The following is a 22,986-nucleotide window of genomic DNA, read 5'->3' on the forward strand; positions in this document are numbered from 1 at the left end:
CTACAGTATCTCCAGCAAGTTATTACAAATTGACTATTTAACATTCTTGATATATATGTGCAAACTTAAATAGAGAGTTTTTTAGTAAGTATTTTGGTTTCAGTTATGCAATAAAATAAAAGACTGCTATTAGTTAGTTAAGCAAGACCATTATGTAGTTTCTAATTACAGTCTATTTAAACAGACTGTGATGACAAAAACAGACGGACAACTAGTTTTGATCTAATCAAAGTAAATTTAAAAAAACCTTTCTAAATACCAGGAAATTGAATACCAGGTATTGAAGCCTGGACAAATATCTTAAAAGTAGATCACCTTTAAAACTGATTGACTAACATCCAAGTTTGTACATCTATGTTTTTGTAGCAATTTCAGCAAGTATTTCCAAGAGTAGTGAAATTGTTAAACATATTTTCACTTTACACCCATAGCTTTTGTTTTTAATTCACTTTTAAGATGAAAATACAGGAGAAAAGTTTTGAAAGTACTAAGTATTTCCTGTGAAACAGCATAAATTGCAAAAGTTTTCCAGAGTGTTTTTTAGAGAAGAGCTAAGTGGGTCAGTATTCATACTTTTCTGAAAAACTGATTTTCTGAAAAACCTGTAGAACAATTACCCTATATAAAGGGACAGCATAAGGCAGGCTGAAATTGCATAGAAATCATGAAAGAGAAAAATATTGATTGTGAAGATTTTGGCAAGTGCTTGACAGCTATCATTCAAAACCATTAAATTAGCATCCACTTTGAGAAAGCAGAAGGAACATTTCCTGTAGGAAGCTTATTCAGAAGCAGCAATATATTTCGTTTGCATTGTTAAAGCCCCATCCAGGGAATTCTAGATGAAGGACGCATTGCAAAGAACTGCTTGGGGCACTAATCTGCAACCGTAGCGGTTCTATGCTTGCTGAAGAATATAAATATCAGAAAGCACAGAAGTTACTAAGCTAGATATGGATGGCAGCAGGGAAGGAAGTCAAAACTTGCTGAGAGATCTGTGGCTGAGAAATCTGTGCTACCATTATCCTGTCTCAAACCAGCAGTCTGGCAGGTGATCATGGAGTGTCATTGCATAGAAATTTAGAACCAGTCAGCTGAAAAGACTATGGAAAAAAATCAAGACAGCATTTGTTGTGGCTAGAAGATAACAAGCAGCTTATCAGTGACAGACAGTTTCTGTGCCTGCATTTAGACAGAAGAGTTCTAATTTTACGTGTTATCAAAAAGTACATGGAGATATTGCTATAAACCTAAAAAAAAAAAGATCTAGAAGCACTAAAAATTAATTTATCTTACAGAAGAAATAAACACTTCTTATGGTTGCATTCAGTAAATATTGTACAAGAAGAAAATTCTCCTAAAATGTTCAAGGAAATAAGGAATATTAAGCAAAATGGAAAATAGGACTTCATACCAAGATCATTGAAGACCATGAGAAAGAAAAAAAACCCAAAAACCTTGTTAACTTCAGTAATCTCAAGATCATTCACAAGATACCTGCATTTAATTAGTATTAAAACAGGGCATCTGGAATCGAGTTCTGATCTGGTAATCACAGAGTGATCTGAGCAATAATTTTGCTTTTAATATACAGAGATGTTTTAAATGCTTTCAAACACTTGCCATTAAGCTTTTTCTTTTTCTCCCCCCCCACCCCTGTCTTTTTTTTTTTCCTTTTCAAGCAAGAAGATATATTTCCTAAAATCTTTTCAGCCAGCTGGTTGCATATTGCTCAAAGTTGTCTCCATATGTCTTATCACTCTGACTTTGTAGCATATGGCTTTACAACAGTTTCAAAGGTAGGAGAAATAGGTGTTGTGAACAACCTCAGATAATTAAAGGCACAGGAAAGAAAGTTCATTTAAAAAATTCTCACAACACATCAAAGAACAATAACAGTAAGTGCAGTGATAGAAGTATTGCAGTCAATGTCACTGGACAGTTTTCCCTGTGGAATCCAAAAATTAACGTTACTATTTCTACACTGAAAAGTTCCAGAATTACTGAATTTGAACTGTCATTTTTTCTGAAAAATCTAAATGCCAATCTGAATCTCTTGCAAATAGCTTCATAACTGATATAAATTAAAAGATAGGAGAGATAAAACACAGCAAATAAAAAAAGAAAAAAAGCAACCAAACAACAAATGAAACCTTAGCAAGTCAATGGAAGCAGGCTGCTAGAGATGGACAGGCTACATCCACAATTTTATTCATTATCAAGTTAACTTCTTTTTTTAAAAGAAGATTACAGCTCCCAGGTTCAGCCTTGTTGGGACACTTAGAAGCAAACATCTGGATTAATTCAGTGGTCTGCATACATCAAGGAAGAAATTTCACTTTCATGAAAGTTGAGAAACTCCCCTTAACCCACAGAAAAGTACAACTGAAATTTTAAGAGAACCGACATACCTTAGCATTTCTGTTGTGTCTCTACTCCTGTCTCTAAGTTTTTCCTCTGAACTATGAATTGTCAGCATCTTTCCTTGAGCTCTGTTGTCAGTGCAATACTGTCCTAAACAATCTGACTTTTCTCCCTACTGCTCTTGTATTTATGAAGCTAGATCCAAAAAAAAAGGCTAATATGAATAAAAATGATGCTGCAATGTGTTTATGCTCAAAGCTGTAATTAATACATCCTCTCATTCTTTCCCCCTGCAGGCACGTTGCTGCTAACCAGTATTTTAAACACTAGTTATACGTCCCTCTTTTCTTGACTAGACTTGACTTTACACTTCTCCTGGCATTTGCAATTAGATTTCTGGACATACACCAAATTGCCATTCCTAAGTCACTATCTGACCCTAGCTAGATTTCACAAGCAAGATAGAAAGTCTCCATCTAGTTGGTGTTCTCACAGCACATTCATACACCACAAAACCCAGGTCTCTGCAAGACACTACGTTAACCTCATTCTTTTGAAATTGGACTTTTGAGCTCAAACTCAAGCCTCTGAGAAGCTCAGATTTTCTTTGCTGTTCTTCCTCTGGCCAGTAGCAGACAGGTTGTTTAACCATGCTCTCTTTCTTCAGTCTGTGCCAAGAGCAGTAGGCAGCACAGCCATGAAGTTGGGAGCAGCCTGTTGTATTTCAGGCAGATTTTATTTTCCTTCTTTGGGCAAGAATCATAAACAACACAGGATCCAGTTTGCCAGTCAAAATATTTCATTAGCATTATTATGCCTGTCTCTGGTTATACATATCACATTCTAGAAAGGATACAATCATGTAGGAACAGCCTCACAAGGAAAAGTGTCACCTTGATCTCAAAGCAGTCCAAAGCCAAGGCATTAGACACATTAAATCAGATGCCTAGAAATTCAACTGAGGACTCATGCTGTGCTCTACATCTGAAGCTACGGTGTTAACAGGGATGCCAACCAACTAACTTTTAAAAGGAAAAAGTGACACCACGGTTTTTATTGAAAAGAAGAACATAATTAACCAAACTCTGGAAGGCTCAAGGCTGTGGATTTGAACAGAGAGAGGTGCTGAGAAGAGGTATCCAAACAGTCAAAAAGTCCAGAAGCTTAAAATTGCCAGTTAGCAACTCAATATATATTCATGCCCAAGAGATAGAAAAAAAGAAATTACATATATACAAAAAACCCTTCTCATTTTCAGAGGTTGTACAGACATATATAGACTTATTCATACTTAAAGAATGAAAGATAAATTATTGGTTGAAAGTTGAATAATATTGGATATCTACACAGAATGCCAATAGGAATTTAGGTACGCTCATTCCCCTCAGCCAGCACCAGAACTTTGAGGACAATGTTGCTATGTGCTCCCAACATAAGAAGAGGTTAGAAGAAATGATGTGTCAGTCACAAGGTGATTAAATGTTTTCACACATTTTTTTAATGTATTTGATCCATTCAGCTGCAAGTTGGAAAGGTCTTACAGCATCTAGTAAAATCCCTGTTAAGAACGATTTTGGATAGGAAATGTTCTAACCATTTATTCTGTTATTTATACTTAGAAGAAGTCAAAAGGAGCAGAAAAACTTCACCTCTAGCTTGTGTTGGAAGAGCTGCCTTTGTACCAGCAGCAGTGAGGAGGACTCTTATACAGAAAACATTTTCGTGGTCAGTGGCATTTCTCCATGCCAATATTCATTCAGAAGAGAGACTAAGCAAGGGCCATATACAAGCTGAGTTTATGGGAAGGGCTGATGTAGGCCTGTATTTAGTTATGTATATTTCTAAATCCTAGATTTAAGCCATTTCCATGTCCTCAGTATTCCTCTTGGTAACCAAGGAAGTTCATGAGGGAGGCAGAGATGCAGAGAATCTGACTTTTAGATGCCTTGTTAGTTAGAATGTCTCTACAGTGCACTGCATCATTAAGGGAGGAAAAAAGACGCTGCACTGAGTGGTCCTCCTGTCCTTGGCTATCACATCTTTAATTAGACTTTAGAGTACTTAACACCTCGAAATACTTGTTTTTTTAAAGTGACAATTCCCTTAATGAGTGTCTGAAAGAGAGCATATAATCTCTGTCACCTCCAAATTACACTCTAAATACCCAGTTAAATGTTCTATTAAATAATGCTTCTTTTGGGCACACTCCACATTAAGGAACAGGAAGGGAAGGGGCACTACTATAAATTTCACAAAGACATATTTTCCAGGAAGGATTTCCCACATGAAACATTTATTGTCCAGTCCTCTTGTCTGCTTGCCTCCCCTGACTGCAGCTGTTATACACTCCACTGTTCTGTGGACTGAACCCCAACTAGATAACGTTCAAATTTTTGCTGCAAACTGTGACAACTTCTTTAACTCTGTTCACTGTCAAGCTATGCTTCATGCACATTCTCGTTCCTTTTTGATAATACAAAAAAGGGAAGAAATCTATCTGAAAAGTTATTCTGAAAGCTGGGTAACAAATGCCAGAGGATTCCTAAAGCTAGACGAAAAAACATCTTACAATATACACAAGACAGAGTTAGTGTCATCAGACATGCAAGTGATCCATCTTCACATTTTACTTGTTGACTTTTGAGCAATAAACCTTGTTTGTAAAACTAGCATGGTTCAAACTATTCTATTTCTTGCTATTGAATTCAGGCAAACTTAACAGATACGTATATATCAAACTGACATCATACTGTAGGAGTTTCTTCCCTGCCTGCTTTTTTACTAATCCCTTATTCACCTTTCTTCCTTCCTGTCATTTGTAATCTTGAAATGTCCTTTTTATTTGCTTTTGAGCTGTACTGAGGATTATTTTTATTGGTTTTATTATTTAAATCTCATCCTAGCTCCCTCCCATCTGCCTTTAACTTTCACAGCTACTCTTCATTTCAATGTGCCTAAAAGCACATTCTGGTCTCCTGATCCCAGGAAAGGCTTCTGCAATCCCATCTGTCTCTTGAAGGCACTCAACTTTGCAAGATCCCAACAGCACCTACAAGTACACAGAGAGACTGCTGCAGACACAAAGCCTCATGAGCTTTTGCCAGGGAATGCAGTAGTAAACTCTTTCCCATGTCTTAAAATTTCCCCCCTTTTTGGCAAAGATCACATCCCAATTGATGTGGTAAATAAGGACAAGGCACAGATAGTTATTTAGGATATTTTTCCCACACATGCCTCTGAGATGATGTGAAGCTTCTTTGCTAGGCTGTTCATTTGCTAGACTATTTAGTCTGGAGAAAAGGAGGCCGAGGAGATTGTAGAGAGGTGGGTGTTGGTCTCTTCTCCCAAGTAACAAGTGATAGGATGAGAGGAAATGGTCTCAAGTTCTCCAGGGGAGGTTTGGATTGGATATTAGGAAGAATTTCTTCACCGAAAGGGTAGTCAAGCATTGGAACAGGCTGCCAGGGAAGTGGTTGAGTCACCATCCCTGGGGGTATTTAAAAAACATGTGGATGTGGCACCTGGGGACATGTTTTAGTGGTGGACTTGGCTGTGTTAGGTTAACAGTTGGACTCAATTATGTTAAGTCTTTTCCAACCTAAATGATTCTATGATTACTCACAGAATCTACTGCAGATACACTTTTCTCTAGTACAATACCTGAAGTTCAGAAAAAACCCTCAGTGCTGTGACATGAAAGACGTACTGGGAAGAGGTACTGGAGTAAGATGAATATTTCTGTGAAGAAAACAGAATTACAATTAATATTTTAAATAAATATTAGGTCAAAAATTAGTAAGCCAAGAGTCTGGGAAGAAAAATCTACTGAAATGGAAACTGGTACTGAATTAACAGAAAACACAGAGCAAGTAGAAGAAACAAAGTCACAGGAAAGCCTGTTTAAGGATAGGGCTGGAAGTGGAGGGGAGTAATATATCTGGTTTTTTTAATACTGTAGTCCTGTTGCAGCTGCACAGGCAAGCACAGAAAGGATATTCACACTGTTAGTTCTGGACAGCTGGGTTAGATGTAATTCTGACTCCTCATTTTCACCCTCTCAGATCCCTGCACAGTCACTGCAGAGGGATAAGGACACAGATGAATGCTCAGCTTGGTTTTTAGTAGACAGAATTGATAAGGACAACTCCCTGTAGAAAAGGATGTGGAGTGATAATACTTCAGCTGGCCTTCACAAGCTAACAGGAGTGATGCAGCTGTGCTAGCTTCCCAGCCAGATAAAATGAGTCCAGGGGGAGCTACAGAATAACTGTGTCTGGTACGTGAGTTAACTTACTTAGTGCAGGGACCAGCACTTGCACCACAGAGCCATATTCTAGTCTTGTCTGCCTAACTGTCAAAGTTAATAGACAACCCCCTTTGTATAACAGCCAATAACACCTCTTCTCTTTCAGTCCTTTTCCCTTTGCCTGTTTTCAGGCAGATAAACAGGAAGGCATAATAATTTCATACTAGGACTACAGGTATCAAACTTACGATATGCTCTCCTCATTACCTACCCATTTCATTTTACTTTCAGGTAATATAATTTTAAGTTATTCCTATTACCTCAATAGCTAAAACATTAATCGTTTTTTGTGGTGGTCATCCAAATGGTCTCAGTTGTTAAAAGTACTCTATAAAGAGCAGAGATGTGGCTCCTACTTTAACAATGTTGTGATCTGATAATGGGATGGATGTCTCTCAGCATTAGATGAAGAGCTGGTGACCAAACAGATGGAACAGTGTGCACTTAGAATAGTGGTGGAGCATACGCCCAAAACGTCCTGTTGGGTGGTTCAGGGTGGTCTCTTTGCATCTCGTCATTCTTGTGCAACCTGGTTCTGTAACAGCACCTTCTGTTCTACATCCTGCCCCTTCTCTGCATGATGCTGTAGCTTGGACTGGAAAGAACCATGGCCCTAACAAAGCTCTGCTACTTCAGGGTAAGGAAGCCTCTCCAGAGATTTCCTACATATTAGCTGGCCCTGTGCAGTACAAAATACTATATTTGCACAGACAAACTATTCCTGTAGTTTCAATTTTATAGAAAACAAAAAGCAGTAATCATTTTCCTTTAGTCTTCAGCAAGTTACTTACCAAAAAAAAATCAGATGGGAGAATTTCAGCTGAAGAGAAAGGATGTGTCCTGCATTCAGACCTGCATGGTGAAAAATTCTTGTCACCTCTACAGAGTTTCTTCTACTATTAGCGGGAGTACTTCATGTTCTTGAAGAGAAACATAGCTTTAGCTGAAACCAGAGTAGCACAAAACACTCTTTCCAATTCAGTAAGTGCAAACAGCAAGGTCCTTTCTGTAACAGAAGCAGCTGCAAACAATGGAACACAGCTGCAAGGTACTTAACCCATCACGGCTAAAATACACAAGCTGCAAACACAGGGGTAAGCCACTAGTTTTCAACAAAGCAGGAAATTAATTAAATGTGTGAAGCTGAGAAGACGCCAGACATGTGGCAAAACTTGCAAGACAGTGAGTTCACGGCATGGTATATCAGGAAGGCAAAGAGAAGTTTTTGTGCATGTTCAGACAAACAGGATTTTGATGTAAATTGTGTTATTTAGCACAAGTACATCCAGGTAAAGCCTATCTTTGTGTTGTTAGTTTTCATTCCAGAAGCAATCATAAGAGGTCATAAATATTAAGCACTTAGGTCAAAGGGAAACAAGTACTTGTATGTATCCCACTGAAGTTACTTTAAATCACCTTTTCGAAATAGTAGTGTGTTTACTACCCATGTTTTATTTGTATCTCGTACCAAGGAGACACAGTCAGGACCTCAACATCCTTGAAAATAGCATCCTGGCTTGTATCAGAAATAGTGTGGCCAGCAGGACTAGGGAAGACATTGCCCCTCTGTACTCAGCACTGGTGAGGCTGCACCTTGAATACTGTGTTCCGTTTTGGGCCCCTCACTACAAGAAAGATGTTGAGGTGCTGCAGTGTGTCCAAAGAAGAGCAACAAAGCTGGTGAAGCACCTAGAGAGCAAGTCTTGTGGCTGAGGGAACTGGGGTTGTTTAGCCTGGAGAAAAGGAGGCTGAGGGGAGACCTTATCACTCTCTGCAACTACCTCAAAGGAGGTTGTAGCGAGGTGGATGTCAGTCTCTTTTCCCAAGTATCAAGTGATAGGCTGACAGGAAATGGCCTCTAGTTGCACCAGGGGAGGTTTGGATTAGATATTAGGAAAAATTTCTTCATTGAAAGGGTTATGAAGCATTGGAACAGGCTGCCCAGGGAAGTGGTTGAGTCACAATCCCTGGCGGTATTTAAAAGGCTTGTAGATGTGGCACTTGGGGACGTGGTTTAGTGGTGAACTTGGCTATGTTAAGTTAACGGTTGAACTCAATGACCTTAAAGGTCTTTTCCAACCTAAACGATTCCATGGTACTGTTGACCAGATCTAAGGCCGAACAACAAAATTTATAGAAGTCAGCAAGTTGAGGAGAAAGCTGCCTAATACACCTTAGTGGTGTGTAATAAAGAGAAGCAAGCAAGATGCAAGCACTGCTCTGGGAAGGAAAGACCTGTCTTCCTCTTCCCTGAAATCTCCGAGATTTGCATCTTCTACAGAGAAGGAAGCCCCTAGAGACAGCTTCCTGCCTCAGTCTCTTTACCATTTTGGAGTTATCTTGCTTTACTTTCCAGTCATGGGACAATGATCCTATGAGGCTGTCAGGGATTTTGCTTTTTCAGCTCCGGCTTCTGCTTCGCAGTCACAGATTTTTCCCAGCACAACCCACCATTGCTGCCTGCGGCTGGTCTTGCTCTTGCCACTGGCTTTTCTCTCTCACCTCCAACGGTGGAATTGCACCCCTCCTTCCCCCTCCTCTACTTTGCTGCATCTCCCAAGTTCAGGATGCCATCCTGGCACCTACATTCTTTGTCAGATCACTGGAATACCTCCAATTTTTCCTTCATCAGCCTCTGCATACAAAACCATATCTGAGCTCTATGCAACACCCCTAAGAGAGCCATAGGATTTTCCAGAGCACAGTCAAGCTTACTACCTCTCTAGAATCAAATAAATAGTCTAGGATAAAGGTGTCATCTCCAAATTCACAGAGACTGTGAGTATTGGAGCAATATTCATCACAGCAATTTGAACTTATGACTCGGAGCCCACCAAAGAAGCTGTGGAATCCTTATTAAAGTAGAACTGTAAGGTCTAACAAACTTTTTTCAGAAATGGTATTGGTTTAGATAGCTGGCTTGAGGAGGAGGATGGACTAGGTGACCTCTAGCATCTCTCTCAATCTTACTTTTCTATGATTTTCTATAACCTCATGAAGAGATTCTCTGAAGGACTTTAAATTTGTGTGGGCAAAAAAGACAAATATTTTTAATGAGAGCCATGATTCTAGTCTCACTGTACAATCTCAAGGGTGCTGCATAATGATAAGTATATTATACAGGTCCTGTGGAGCTTTCCCAAGTTAAAAAAGTACTGCAACAGTTCCCTACCTGAAGTTCTGTCTGAATGGCAGTATTGAGTCAGCTTTTTCACCCTTTTCTCTTGTTATTAAAAAAAAAAAAAAAAAGAATTTATGGCTTCCTTCTTCTTTGTATTGTTGATTTTTCACTGTATCTTCAGTGTACTTAAACAAAACCCTAATGTTTCTACATATTTGCACAGGTAGGGAGTTTGACCTTTCATGGGGATTTTGCCTTAATTAAAATAATCTGGAACTAGTGAAATTTACTCCTTTCCAAAGTAATTGGATTAATGCAAACATTTTCAGTGCCTACTTCAAACTAGTAAATGGTCTGACATTAAATGAGGTTAAAAAGTCCCTTATAAACTACCACTACTGTTATTAAATTTAATTAAGATAGAACGGCAGGCAATTTAAATGGGAAAGTGTTGCACAAAAATGGCAGCACAGAAGAATGACTCTGGTGTTGTCATTAAAGCTAATTGGAAGCAAGAGTTTATAAATGACAATGTAATTAACAGGCTAATGAATACCATATAAGGATTGTTATTAACAATGAAATTTGCAAACATACATGGAAAACTAGTTAGGGATATTACACCATTAGAGATATTACAAGGTAAAACTCTACAAACAAATTATACAACACTTTATCTGATGATACAATGCTTCAGCCATGTAGCAGTAATTAAACCTTTTGCCCTCTCGCCCTCCTCTTCTATCAAATTAATTGATAATTATCACAGATTAGCTATAAAATGTGTGCTTTGACAAATTCTGCCATTCTAAAATTCTGCATAGACCTCACCAAAGTAACATTATTTGATAAGGCAATGATCAAAGTTGGGGGAAGGCCAATGATTGCATGCAGCCTATGCCCTGCAGCTAAAAACAAGCCACCTTTGGGATTCATCACTGAACAAATACTCCACACAGCTGAACAATAAGAGTTCTGCTGAATTAGGCTAATGTAGTTTTATGCATAAATGAAATTATTTCCACTTTTAATAGGAGTATTTGGGCTGGCTACTTTTCCATGAACCCCTGCTAAATAACAGATGGAACAGTGCTGGCTTAGATCTAGGAGACTGTCCTTTGCGTGGCAGTTTGTCACCATTTCAGTGCTCCAAGTGAAACTTCAAGGAGAGGGCAGGCCAGATGAGAGTTCTCAGTGAGGAGGAGACCATAATGAACAATGTAAAAGGTGATAAAATGAATGAATTACAGAAGAGCCTGATGGTGGTTTAAGATGTCTTGCTCCAGAAGAGTTTGGATGTGTTCACAGTGACTGTAAGGAACCTAGTATTCTTGCTGGCTTGAGAGTCTTACCAGAAGATATTACAGTTGAAAAAATATTAGCTATAACATGCCCTTCTCACTGGGCACGGTTTATGTTTCATTCTGTTGCTGAAGAATGTGTCACCATTCTTTGAGCTTGAAACCCACATTTGCAAGTTTGCACTTAGGCATGTAACAAGAAGTCCGGCTTGTTCTGACTCTAATTGTTAATAACTTTTAGTCAGGAACAGAGGCTCTAGAAAGCAGCATTTTGAGTTTATAGGCTTTTCCATAATGCAAAGATATTTGGTTAATAAGACAGTAATTAAGCAGACTTGTGATAGATCTTTGCCCCTGGTTTGTTTCTGCAACGTTGTTACTTTTACATGCATTTTACAACACATTCTTAGCAAGACGGGTATATCTTCTGTCAAACTTGTTAACATGAAAGACCAAGTAAAAAGACCTGTCTTTCAGAAAAGACAGACAAATATAATTTCAAAGGGTTTAGCATATTCAAATAAGTTACTGTTGTTTTCCCAGAGGCTGCAAATGGCCAAACATATAGGCCTGAAAGCAATATAAAGTCTGCCACAGAACAACCAAAATTGCTGGATTTGGATTATGGAGGCAACATATGCCAGAACTGCACGATTGCATAAGAAATCTGAGAGGGGAAAAGTGAAGCGCTGATTAAAAACTTAAGACCATAATTTTAAAGAAAGATTTTACTTAACTAGCTAATGCTAGATGAGAAAATATGACTAAGGATGTAATTACAAAAAGAAAGGAATGATAATAATAAGTTTACTGCAATTGTACTGGACTGATTTTCTTAGAAGACCTTGCGAAGAACTTCAGTTTATAAGCATTTTTACAGGTCAGAAGGTTAAACTTTCATAAAGAAAAATATTTTTGAGTGGTCAGATCTGAAGATTCAGACTTCTAAGTTAGAATATAAACCAATATCTTAAACAACAGGCAAACTATTGAATATACACATGAAAAATTACACAATATCCTCTGCCTCTATGAATAAGCATTTCTAGATAAACATATATTTCATCCTTAATTGGTCCATGCAAACAAATATAAGCGTACTGAGCAAATTATCAAAACATATTTTCAATCCAAATATATTTAGTGAAAAACAAGAAAACCAAAAACATCTGCAGGAGACAGCAAGAAAAACAAAGACAATGAAAATTTCTAGGAAAAGATGGCTTAAACCCAAGGGTTATTTTATATCTCTTGACTCAAAAATTGTAATTGCTTCATATTCAAGATTCTTTTCTTCACAGTAACCATTGTGACCCAAAGAAAATTTTTCAGCAACTACTATTTTGCCAAGATTGAAAACATTGACATCCTTTAAATAAAAACCTCTTTATGTAATCCTTGCTTCACAGTATTTGGTTGAGCCAGTAAACTCAGAGCCATACTCAGTTATGTAGACAGAACGAAACATCAACAAAAATGATCATATTGAACCCTGAAAGAGACAGCATTTTTGCAAGATAAGAATTAGATTATTTCAGCAGTTCCCAAAATGACATCCTATCAAAAGATTAAAATCTTTGGCTGGTATATACATGTTTTACCTGTAATCCCTTGGAAGGGAAAGGTATACCTTTACTTTTAGGTTGCTGTTGAAGTGATCTGAGCTAAAGTCACTCTATTCCCAAATGAAGACTCAGAACACAGGTGCTAAAACTTTTCATTTATGTATATCACTCTAATTGCTTTGCCTTAGTTTTCTGAATCTGTGTAGAGAAGCTCTTATGTGGGTTAACATCGAAGTTGTTACAACATGTTCAGACTTATGTAACACACTTTTTGGTTGTTGACGGAAATATTAAAAACCCCACATTCATGCTGGTGTGAAGTATGGCCTAAAGGGTCTTCCTAAAATTGGCAGCAAAAGCAGAACTCATAATTCAAACAACTATGTCTTGTGATCGAGACTTGATGCCTCTCAAAACCAGTGGGGAAAAAACCCACTACTTGTTTCAACAGACTGTAAAACAAATGCTTCTCATCTTTACCTCGGAGTAAAGCACCAGCTTAATCATGCTATTGATAGAAACAAGATCTGGTTTTATTTGAAGTAATCAATCCTGTTTCTGTTCTGCTACAGATTGCTTTAGTTTTCTGTAAGAGGTTGACTTCTGTACAGTCCAGAAAACACATGCACACACTGTTTTTAGCTACAGCAGTTGCTGCCATTCAGTCCAGCTAGCTTTCTGACAGACAAGACACTTTTCAGCAAATTTATGGCTACATGGGGTTATAAGCATTATATCACATATTCACGGGCACAGAGTGGTCCTGCTTTTCAAATCACAGTATGTCCCAGTACTGTTGGCAATGTTCACCTTGGTAATGAAGACAACAATATGTCAAGAAATGGAGCACTTCCAAAGGGTGGATAGACAGCAACTGTCTTTTACAACTTCTGTTTCCACCCCTCTTGTGTGTGTAGAGTCCCAGGATTTTAAGCATGGTGGGAAGGGCCAAGGGGAGATGGAGATGTCTGTGTTCCTCAACAGATAGACACAATAGCTAATTCTGTCTGCTGGAGCCATCAGTACAATAGTTAACATTTACATTTTCTTCATAGAAGAAAAAAGACTGACTTCAAAATATCAGTGATAAAAAAGTATAGTTAACACAACTCTTTTCCTTATTGTTCAAAAGAGTTTACTTCCTGGGCAATATCCCATCAGTTACATCTAGTTAATTTATGGAAAATTCTCATTTCTATGAAGCCTTGAAAAAGTAAAAGCTTAAATTCTCCATTGACTGCAGAAAAAATCCATCCAAACAAGTGAATTCTTCAACTATGCACATTTCTTGGTTTAGTATTCATTGATATCCCTCATTCAACAATGGTTTCATTTACAGAGTGCAAGGGAAAACTGAACTGTAAGATTTATTTAGTGAAGAAGAGGATGCTTCTAAAAGTCAGCTCATGTAAAGAAAGAGGAGATGTTACCACATAGTTTCACAGACTAGTCACTGTGAATAGCATACCGTAAATAAATAGTAATTCCTAGCTTTTATATAGTACTTTCCAGTTCCACATGAAACAAAGCTAACATTTGAATTTGCAGTACTAATTCCAAACACATAAAAGAATGTAATCTTAACAAAGTCAAGATTTGTTTACAAATCGCAAAAGAATTTGATTTATGATGCAGGTCTTCTGCAGCAATTGTAAACTCTTTTTTTTTCTCAGAAGCCTAAGAAACTAGAGTTTCTCCATCTCCTGATCTTCCAAGGTGGGTAAGAAAAAAAAAAAAAACCACTATGGGAAAAATAAAAAGCTATCTAAATTTTTAAAAATCTTAACCAAAATCCCACCTAAAAATCCATTTTATCTGTTCACTAGGCTATCTGGCTAAGAGAAATTAAGATACTTTTACTGAACTGGAGCTTTTCTGAAAATTTACAAACTTTAGTGAACTATTCTGAAACATTAAATCACTGAGCTCCTCTCAACGTTTGCCCTTTTTTCAACTTGGAAATAATCTGTTTTCATTTCCTTTCAACATGTCCTTTTGACCTCTCCTCCTTTTTGCAATAATGCTTATATATTTTACTAGAATGGTCTATTATTTCACACTGTCCCACAATGAACAGAGTCAAAGGTTCTAGAAAACCAATTAAGTTGGCTGTTGCTTTGGAACACAAATCTTTTTAAAGCTTTAAAGATATCATCTGCATATCTGCTAACTCCCCTTGCTAATCTACTGTATGGAATTGTCTGATCTTTAAAGTCAGGGCTTTCTCCTGCCCTTGTGATTCCTAGATGTGAAGATCTTCCATAAATCCTCATCAAGAAGTCCATGTTAATGGTTTCTCCTGCAGGATCATCATCTCTAATCTTGACTTTCACACTTTAAAAGTAACTTAATCTTTCTACATGACAGTAACACAAAAGTGAATTTTTTCCTAGTGAAAAATTATCTTAGAAAACTGACCCTTTTCTATAAATCTCTATTCCATATATGCTAACTAGCATCCTACTGTTTATTTTTTGTAACACCATGAGCCATTATAACAACAGAGAAAAAAGTCATATAATATTTTGTTTCAGGTAGAAATGTAGTTTCCCTAGAATTGAAAATTCCAAAATCCTCTATACTTGTAGATAATGATCATGTAGCAGCAAACCAGCAGGCTATAACAATTTATACCAGCTGATGTTTCCTTACCTGACATGTGGTTCAAACCTGTCTTAATTGCTAAAGATCAGCAATTTGCTGGGAAAACCTGTTAACAGTGAAAGATTGCAGCAAGGTAAATTGATTTTTTTTTACCAGTTCTTTTCAAATATTTTGTGGGATACTTTTCACTGTAAACAGCTAAATTATGGTTTGAAAAGTAAGTTAAGAGTTATTATAAAGTTATAAGCCATATAAACCAGCTTAACTGCTGGGAGAATAAAACAGTACTGACATTTTTTGAAAGCTTAATTAAAAAATCATCTACTGAAGTTGCAGTACTTATCACTTAACAGCATCCAGTACACACTCAGGTAAGTATATAAAATAAGATAAGCCTGGGGGTGGCACGCCAATGTTTGAGGGACAGTGTGCTAGTGAGATCCTTCAGTCTGCTCTCTCAGTGGGGGTAGGGGATGGGGATCCATGTGGCAGCAAAGACTCAAGGGTTATTGATGTGTTAGAAACCACCGAAGCACCTGAGAATGGTCACATAGGAATTAGGGCTTCTCCCCCCAGAAAGGTGGTGGGATCAATAGCCCAACTGAAGAGCATCTACACCAATATATGCAGCATGGGCAACAAACAGGGGGAGTTGAAAGCCATTTGCAGTGGGAAAACTATGATGTAGTTGCCATCACAGAAACATGATGGGATGACTCGCACAACTGGAGTGCTGCAGTGGATGGCTATAAACTCTTCAGAAGGGATAGGCATGGAAGGAGGGGCAGTGGCGTAGCCCTGTATGCTAGGGAGTGTTTTAATTATCTAGAGCTTAATGATGGTGATGATAGGGTTGGGTGTTTATGGGTAAAAATCAGGGGAAATGCCAAGAAGGCAGATATCATGGTGGGGGTCTGTTATAGACCACCCAACCAGGATGAAGAGGTGAATGAAATATTCTGTAAGCAGCTGGGAGAAGTCTCACGATCACTCACCCTTGTTCTCGTGGGGTACTCCAACTTACCAGATGTCTGCTGGAAATATAATACAGCAGAGAAGAAACCATCTAGGAGGTTCCTGGAGTGTGTGTAAGATAACTTCCTGAGACAGCTGGTGAGTGGGCCAACTAGGGAAGGTGTCCCGCTGGACCTTTTGTTTGTGAACAGAGAAGGACTTGTGGGTGATGTGATGGTTGGAGGCCATCTTGGGCACAGCGATCACGAAATGATAGATTTTTTGATTTGAAGTAGGGAGGGGGTCAGCAAAACTGCTACCTTCGACTTCCAGAGGGCAGACTTTGGCCTGTTTAGGAGCTTGGTTGACAGAGTCAAGTCCCATGGGAGACAGTCCTGAAGGGCAAAGGATTCCAGGAGGACTGGACATTCTTCAAGAAGGAAGTCCTAAAGTGCAGGAGCAGGCTGTCCCCATGTGGAGGAAGATGAGCTGGTCAGAAGACCAGCCTGGCTGAACAGAGAGCTTTGGCTAGAACTAAGGAAGAAAAGGAGAGTTTATGACCTCTGGAATAAGGGACAGGCAACTCAGGAGGACTACAAGGATGTCTTGAGATTACGCAGGGAGAAAATTAGAAGGGCTAAAGCCCACCCAGAACTTAAACTGGCTACTGCCATAAAAGACAATTAAAAATGTTTCTAAAAATACATTAGCCACAAAAGGAAGGCTAAGGAGAATCTCCATTCTTTATTGGATATAGGGGGAAATAGTGACAAAGGATGAATAAAAGGCTGAAGTACTTAATGACTTCTTTGCCTCAATCTTTAATAGTAAGACCAGTCGTTCTCTGGGTACTCAAACCCCTGAGATGGAAGACAGGGATGGGAAGCAGAATGAAGCCCCCATAATCCAAGAGGAAGTAGTTGGCAATCTGCTACACCACTTAGACACACAGAAGTATATGGGGTTGATGAGATTCACGCCAGGGTCCCGAGGGATCTGGCAGAAGTGCTCACCAAGCCATTTCCAATCATTTATTCGCAGTCGTGCCTAACCAGGGAGGTCTCAGTTGACTGGAAGTTAGCAAATGTTATGCCCATCTACAAGAAGGGCCAGAAGGAGGAACTGGAGAACTACAGGCCTGGCAATCTGCCCTCAGTGATGGGGAAGATTATGGAGCAGATCATCTTGAGCGCCATCACGCAGCATGTCCAGGACAACCAGGAGATCAGACCCAGTCAGCACGGGTTTATGAAAGGCAGGTCCTGCTTGACTAACCTGATCTCTTTCTATGACAAGGTGACCCACTTAGTGGATGAGGGAAAGGCTGTGGATGTTGTTTACCTTGACTTTAGTAAATCCCTTGACACCATTTCCCACAGCATTCTCCTGGAGAAACTGGCCACTCATGGCTTGCACAGGCGTACTCTTTGCTGGGTAAAAAACTGGCTGGATGGCCAGACCCAAAGTGGTGCTGAATGGAGTTAAATCCAGTTGGTCACTGGTCACAGGTGTGTTCCCACGGCTCTGTATTGGGGTCAGTTCTGTTTAATGTCTTTATCAATGATCTGGACAAGGGGATAGAGTGCACCCTCCCTACGTTTGCAGATGACACCAAGTTGAGCGGGGTTGTTAATCTGCTTGAGGGTAGGAAAGGGCTACAGATGGGTCTGGACAGGCTAGGTCAATGAGCTGAGGCCAATTGTATGAGGTTCAGCAAGGGTCAGTGCTGGGTCCTGCACTTGGGTCACAACAACCCCCTGCAACACTACAGGCTTGGGGACGAGTGGCTGGAAAGCTGTCGGCTGAATACGAGCTGGCAGTGTGCCCAGGTGGCCAAGAAGGCCAATAGCATCCTGGCTTGTATCAGAAATAGTCTGGCCAGCAGGGACAGGGAAGTGATCTTACCCCTGTACTCGGCACTGGTGAGGCTGCACCTTGAATACTGTGTTCCGTTTTGGGCCCCTCACTACAAGAAAGATGTTGAGGTGCTGCAGTGTGTCCAAAGAAGAGCAACAAAGCTGGTGAAGCACCTAGAGAGCAAGTCTTGTGGCTGAGGGAACTGGGGTTGTTTAGCCTGGAGAAAAGGAGGCTGAGGGGAGACCTTATCACTCTCTGCAACTACCTCAAAGGAGGTTGTAGCGAGGTGGATGTCAGTCTCTTTTCCCAAGTATCAAGTGATAGGCTGACAGGAAATGGCCTCTAGTTGCACCAGGGGAGGTTTGGATTAGATATTAGGAAAAATTTCTTCATTGAAAGGGTTATGAAGCATTGGAACAGGCTGCCCAGGGAAGTGGTTTAGTCATCATGTGTAGATGTAGCACTTAACAACATGGTTTAGTGGGACTTGGCAGTGTTAGGTTTACAGTTGGACTTGATGATCTTAAAGGTCTTTTCCAACCTAATGATTCTATTCTATTCTATTCTATTCTATTCTATTCTATTCTATTCTATTCTATTCTATTCTATTCTATTCTATTCTATTCTATTCTATCCTATCCTATCCTATCCTATCCTATCCTATCCTATCCTATCCTATCCTACTATTGCCTACTATTTTTTGTGATCCTCTGTTTGAGATAGGTTTATAACTGAAGTATATCTTTTAGTGTCAGACAATAGTTTTTACTTTGTTTAAAATTTTTCTAGATGTATAATCTGCAAACTAGTAACAACAGACCAATGCAAGACCCAAAATGTGAGCAAGTGATTGCAGACATGAGGATAAATGAAACATAGGCATTTATTTGCAGTGGTTTATAGGATTAGACTAGCCAGTCTGTCATGCAATGTCCTCCACCTTATTAAAAATCCCAGGCCCCACATGTCCAAATATTTACATAGAATGCTTTAATTGCTTCTGAAAGTGCAGCACAGATATACCTAGGCCAGCATTCATGAATCAAATATACACTCACTTAGGGCCAAACTGGGCATTCATATAATGAAATAGTTGTACTGTCCATGCCTCTGGAAGTATTGTACAAGGGACATATCTCACTTACCACCAGATGCAGAAGGAGACGTTACCATAATTTTTAGATACATGGATATTTTAAAAATAATATACAACATTTTTACTTGTCAAGACACCACAGCTGAAAATCACTTGGAGCTTCAGTGATAAAATTTAAAAGTTTAACTTTGTTTATGACAGAGAACAGATCATGTCAGTGAAAATAAAAAGTAAATTGTCCTTAGCAGGAAAAGCGTAGAGAGCAAATAGTGAACAAATAGGACCAACTGTGAACAAAATGTGACCCCTGATTAAGGTCTGATGTGAATGATTGTGACAGCTTGCAGAGCTTTTTGCTGCCTGAAAGAGACAAGCTGTCTGAGAGATCTCTGGAGGACACAAGGGTATCACTGGGGAAGGGTCCCTGTGCCCTTGCTCTGCTCTCATGCTGCCCATGTGCTTCTGGCCAGTGGACAGCAGGCAGGTTGCATTATGGGCTAATAGACCTTTGGTTTGACTGAGGGTGAGCTTCCTATCTCCTTCCCTTTCAAAAACTTTGACTGACGTCCAATCTGGTAGAAAACAGGCACAGAGTGACTGTCCTCAAGGTGAGGGCAGAAAGAGTGAGGACACTACAGTCCAGACAGGTAGTCTTCATGCTTGAAAACCTATCAGAAGAAATGTTCAGAGAAAATGGAAATTGGAAGACAAAGAAGCCCACACATTTTGTTATGGACAAATTATGACAAATTATTCTTCCTTTCATGACAGGATAAGACGTCTAAATGATAGAGGAGAAGCAGTAGCTGTCACATCATCTTGACTTCAGTAAGACTTTTGACATGCTGTCATGTGAAATTAATATAACCAAGCAAGGAATGTGACAGCATGAGGGGGCACAACCTGTTGGAAAGGTGGACTCAGGAGTGCTGCTCATAGAGGAACTCATGTAATTGAAAGAAAGAAATATGGGTAGGTCATCTAGTATTATTCAAGCACTTTCACTTGTGATGCAGCTATCAGATGAAAGCTCTGCTGACAAAATTTCAGTCAGTACTAAACAGAAGGAATGAAACATTTTGGAAGGGAAGAGCAGACTGCAAAATAATCTTGAAAAAGTGGAGAAGTGGTCCAAACTGCAACATATGAACACTGAGTGCAAAACCTGAGTAGTCAGCTGCTCAAAAATGGCATGGGGATAACCAGCCATGGCACACTTTCAGGAGAAGGCAGCCAGTCACAGTCAGCCATGTGCTGGCAGAGGCATGCAAAGAAAAAGAAAAACAGGGACCAAGAGTAGCATACACACAAGACAGGAAGAAAATCTGCTGCTCAGCCAGAGGCCAGAGGGCAGTCAACAAATCATAAACAGCATCGAGAGATTCTGAATAGCTCATAAAAATACCCAGGGCATAAAAATACCCACATTTTCAAATTAACTCAGAGTCACTAGGTCAGACAGAATGGATATTTTAAACACATCTTCCTCCCTGCCCACTCATCCTTGCATGGAGGAACATCACCTCACTTTCCTCTGGTCCTCTAAAAGTCCTTTTTGCCCACCTCTAAGACATGTCTCTTTGCTATGTGTTTTCTCATTCTCTCAGTTTCCCTGCATTTGCCACAGGATCCTACCTTTGCTGTGCACCCCTCTTGCATGCCATATTACGCCACATCCCTGTGAAGTTCTTCAGCACACTGGAGGTTTTGAAGAGCACTTTAATAAAATATCTACTAGGTATGGTTTAGGCACACACGATCACACTGTGGGGCAGAAGGATAGCCCAAACAATGTCACAAAACCTTTAAAACTCAATTTTTGATCTGTCTTAACACAGATAACTCTAAAACTGTATTATACACACAACTGAAGATCGCTCCATATACATCAGAAAGATCAATGACGTATTTTTAAGCAAAATATTAAAAGAAGGTACAACTACTAATGAAAGACTCATCTAAATCCGAAGGGCCAATCTCCTTATTTGGAGAAGAGATGGGAAAGGGAGAAAGTAAATAATGGAGTCCTTGATAAAAGCTCAGTTCCTTACAAACACTTTTAGACAGACACTGCATATCCAGTATTACCTCTTGAATTGCTATTTGCATGGCACAGGAAGCTTTCTGCTCCTGACCAACATTTATGGAGAGTGAAATTGCCTCCTTATGGTAGTAGTGCTCATCTTCAAAGGGGGTAGTATGGGTCAACATGACCATGAAATCTATATTTTTCTTTGGAAGGGAAAAAGAACAGGTGGAGACTAGTGTTATAAGAGTGGAGCTTCCTATCTAATGTGAGCAGGTCTTCAGCAACTACTGGGGCAGAGAGCAGTAAAGAGAAACCCCCAAACAAACAGAAATCACAATATGAATGACCACAGGAAACCAGCTCTTCTCCTTCTCAGGTGAGGAAGAAGTTATTCTTAAATTATCAGATGAAATATATTAATACTTCTAGTACTTTTAAACCCTCAAGTTACACTACCTGTCCCTCAGCAATCACACAGTGGCCATTTACATTCCCTAGACAGCCTTGAGGAGGTCACCAGTTTCATATATTCACCCTGCTTCTGAGAAATATACAAATTAGCAAAAAACCATCATTTTAAGCTGAAACTCTTATTTCAACCAAAGTAGAGCATATAGAATTTTATTAAAAGTTGCTGAATATAGCTATTGCTAATTGGGTGACCGGCAATGATAAAGGCCTCCGAGACCTGTGGTTTAGGGTATTATGAACTTACACCATTATCAAAATTTCAAATCACTTTTTCATATCTTCAGTGCAAAGACTTAGCCCTACCTCCTTGCCAAAGATTTAAGGGATCTCTTGCTCCTCTGGGGTGCCAGAAGACTACTGTGTTTATCAGATTCTTAAGTGTAAGGTTCTACTGATATGTGTGTGAGAGTAGATTAAAATTGATTTCATACAGTCACCCAGGAATGAAACAAGTAAAGCATGCAATTTTAAGTACCAGCTGCATATAATGTACATCTAGGAAATCACAGAGTCTCCACTGGTATAAATACATGGAAGGGTTTGCAGGAAAGTGTAATATCAGCAGGAACTCAATTCTATCCCTCCCCTAAGCCACACAACATTCATTTTAAAGACAGGAAACTAGTTACATTGGGAGCTGCACAAAAAATAGCTGCTCTTTGGTAAATTTGATGGGAGTGACTTCAAAAGGAATTCTGTGGTAAAAAAGAGCAAATGACAAGATGTTGCCAGTAATTTAGATATCTGGGAAGTGACAAGAAATGTCGCAGTTTTCCATGTCTAAGATTCTGGAGAGATTTTATTAGCCTTTCTCAGGTGACATCAAGTCCATTGTATGCCTACACTGACTATTTGTCCATGTCTTGCAAATTCATTACTTAGTATTTTCATTACATAGGATTTATGGACTACCATTACTATGTGTAGTTGCACTCTCACAAACTGAAATATTTTTGAGGCAATGTATTTTCCTGAGTTTAAGCTTGATTTGTTTACTAAATACACACATGAAGCCTAATGGCCATATATTAGTACTTACATTCTTAATTGCAATGTCCTCTACAGTGTCTTTAATTCCCCTTCACAGCAGTAAAGTCTCAACTTTGTTCCAGTGAAAAAAGTCTTTACTATATTGATTAAAATTCACTATATATGATTTTTATTGATATTTCAGATATTTCTGGATGCTACTATTTGATTATATTTGACAAAGTACTGTACAGGTAGCTTCTGGAGACAAATATAGGCAAAGTTAGCAACAATGGGTGGTTTGAGTCTCATCTCTTCAGTATTTTTTTTTTTACAAAAAGCTGCTTTT

The sequence above is a fragment of the Strix uralensis genome, chromosome 4, assembly GCF_047716275.1.
Source record: "Strix uralensis isolate ZFMK-TIS-50842 chromosome 4, bStrUra1, whole genome shotgun sequence".
NCBI lineage: Eukaryota > Metazoa > Chordata > Aves > Strigiformes > Strigidae > Strix > Strix uralensis.